The 3,020-nt window shown below is 60.3% G+C and overlaps 1 protein-coding gene across 2 annotated transcripts in view; it reads right to left on the bottom strand.

The window, feature by feature from the left end:
* Nucleotides 1–3,020, bottom strand: part of TRIM54 (tripartite motif containing 54) — a 192,486-nt gene that overhangs the window by 187,093 nt on the left and 2,373 nt on the right. The gene's annotated exons all lie outside the window — the stretch shown is intronic.

Genomic DNA, 3,020 nt, shown 5'->3' with positions numbered 1-3,020 from the left:
GGGGGCCATTCCCGAGGAGGCCGAAGGCAGGCAGGCAGGGCAGCCCGAGCCCTGGCCCCCGGCCGCCTCCCTCCTGGGCCGAAGAGCCCTCTGCGGCGGGGCAGCTTTGGCGCAGCGAAGGGCCCTGCTCTCCTCTCCTCCTCCGCAGCAGCCGCCGCAGCGGCGGGGCTGCCTCCGTCCGGCCTTCCCTCCCGGGGCGCCCTCCTCCCTTCCCCCGCAGAGCCCCGACGGCAGAGAGAGAGAGAGAGAGCGAGCGAGGGAGGGAGGGAGGGAAGGAGAGGAGGAAGGGGCCCGGCGGCGGGGCTGCCTTACCTCTGGAGCCGGAGGCCGGAGGAGGCGGCGGAGGGGGGTCCGCGCTGCCTCCCGGGGCCCACCAGCCGCCCCGCCTCCGCCTCCCCGCCGCCGGGGCCCGAGGGGGAGGCCTCCATGGGATCCGGACGTAGGGGCCTGGGGCTCGCCGTCCGCTCTTCTAGTCCGCGTTCTGCCCTCGGTCGGACTCCTCCGAAGGGGCTCCGGCGCCGCAGGGCTGGAGGGGCGGGGCCAGGGAACCCCAGCCCACAAGCCCCGCCCCCTCGGGACTAGCCCCCCCTCCCTGCCAGGGCCCCGATCCCCAGCCAAGGCCCAGCAGCCTCCCCTCGAAGGGCGGCGGTCAGCGCTGCTGCCTAGTCCGGGGGATCCAGGGCCCAGCGCTGCCAGACCCCAATCCCGGGGTTTGGGGAGGTTTCGGTCCCTTTCTGCTCCTCGGGCCCCAGGAAGCCCCTTCTCGGTGCCCTTTCCTTCCAGGAGAGCGGCTGGGAACCGGGTTTGAAGGAAAGGACCTTCAAACAAAGAAGGGGGGGGCTCTCCGGCCGTTTTCGTTGAGCGGAATTAAGCCCCCCCCCGGAAGACGGATCCTGGATGAAGGCGGTTTGTGGGGCGGAAAAAGACCTTCCTTCCCTCCTTCCTTCCTTCTGCCCGTCCTCCCTTCCTTCTCTCCTTCCTTCCTACCTACCCTTCTTTCCATCCTTTCTCCCTTCCTTCCTTCCTTTCTTCTGCCCGTCCTCCTTTCCTTCTCTCCTTCCTTCCTACCTACCCTTCTTTCCATCCTTTCTCCCTTCCTTATTCCCTTCCTTCCTTTCATCCTTCCTTCCTTTCTTCTGCCCGTCCTCCCTTCCTTCTCTCCTTCCTTCCTACCCTTCTTTCCATCCTTTCTCCCTTCCTTCCTTTCATCCTTCCTTCCTTTCTTCTGCCCGTCCTCCCTTCCTACCCTTCTTTCCATCCTTCCTCCCTTCCATCCGAATCTCCTGCCATTCCCCTGGGAGTGTCTTTCGAAATAGCCCCCTTTGCCGACCACGAAACGCCTTTATTCAGGGGATTTCTTGGGGGGGGGAGCTCAGACGGAGCGCCGCAAAGGCCGGACCCACAGCCCCCCCCCCCCCCCCCCCCGAAATCGGTGTCCTTCGCGGTCGGCCTTCGAAGGCCCTCCCCAAAAAAAAACTCGGCGAGGGGAGAGAGGCCGAAGCGGAGATTCCCAAAGAGAGGCAAGGGAAGGAACGGGGGGGGGGTGTCCCATAAATGTGGGGGGGGGCTGCCTCGCGTGTCTTGGAGGCGTCCCTCGAGGAGCCAGAAGACAAGGGAGACCCCCGGAAGGAGGGAAGGAAGGAAGGGAGAAAGGAAGGAAGGAGACCCCCCAAAGGGAAAACGGATTCCAGCGGGAGGGGGGGTCTTTGGGGCCGTCGGGGGTCTCCCTCAATGCACCCTGATCGAAAGAATTGGGGCTGAGGGGCTTTTGGGGCGGGGGTCCCTGCCGGGGGGAGGAGGACAAAATAATAATAATAATAATAATAATAATAATAATAATCCTCCTTTATTTATAAAGCGCTGTAAATGTACACAGCGCTGTACATAAAAGTGGGGAAGGGGCACTTTCTTTGAGCCCCCCGGATCCAAAGGGACCCGAATGCGAATCTCCTCTCCGGGTCTGTCTGCCCCTTTTCGGAGCCGGACTTGGGGGGGGGGGGGTTTGGGAAGGGGGTCCTAAGGCCCAAGGGTTAGGAAGGGCTCCCAAGGCTCTGGCTCTTCTTCTTCTTCTTGCTCTTGCTGCTCCTGAGGCTCTAAAGCCGGAGGCTCTCCCTCCTGGACTGCATCCACACTGCAGAAATAATCCGGTTTGGCATCGCTTCGACTGCCCTGGCTCAAGGCTATGGAATTCTGGGAGTTGGAATATGTTGTGGGGCCAGGGTCCACAACAAACTCCAACTCCCAGAATTCCATAGCCTTGAGCCAGACAACGTTAAAGCGGTGCCAAACCGGGTTCTTTCTCCAGTGTGGATGCAGCCTTAGGGAAACAAAACCATCTCAGCCCCTTCCGTCTCTCCTCCTGGTTGTTATTCTTCTTATGACTAGTTTTGTTTTTATCCCGCCTTTCTCCCAAAGTGGGGCCCAAGGCGGCTGAAACAGAAGTAAAACACATGAAGAACAACAATTGAAACCGCAAAAAACAACAAAATAACCATTACAAATATTCAATTTAAAACATACCAACTTCAAAATCAGGAGCTCAAAGCAAGCCCCCCTCCCTCCCTCTCCCCCCCCCGGAGAAAACCAACCCTGCGAGGCTTCAAAGGCCGGAGGAGGTCAGTTAAAAGAAATGTCTTGGACCGGCACCATTTTCTCTCTCTGCTTCTTCAAAGGAGGCGCCCAGGACTGAAGCCCGAGCTCCAGGTTGGAGGACTCTCCTTCCCTTGAAGGCAGGCGGGGATCGCGCTCGCCTCCTTTGCTGCAGCATCGCACCGCTGGCTCAAGGCCAACTGAGGACCGCGAAGAAGAATCACAGCTGAGAGCGTGAAAGGCTTGGTTTTGGCCTCTGAAAGGGAGCATTTGGCCGGGCTGGATTTCTTTCCCATCCGAAGCGCAGCCGCCTCTCGGTTCCGTATTTAGTCAAAGGAGAAATAGCCCGGTTTGGCACCGCTTTCCAGCATCCTGGCTCAAGGCTATGGAATTCTGCTCTGGGCCCCACATGCTCCAACTCCCAGAATTCC

Source organism: Sceloporus undulatus, chromosome 1, assembly GCF_019175285.1.
Source record: "Sceloporus undulatus isolate JIND9_A2432 ecotype Alabama chromosome 1, SceUnd_v1.1, whole genome shotgun sequence".
Classification (NCBI taxonomy): Eukaryota; Metazoa; Chordata; class Lepidosauria; order Squamata; family Phrynosomatidae; genus Sceloporus; species Sceloporus undulatus.
Note: the sequence above shows the minus strand (reverse complement) of the source record. Positions and strands in the feature narration are given on the sequence as shown.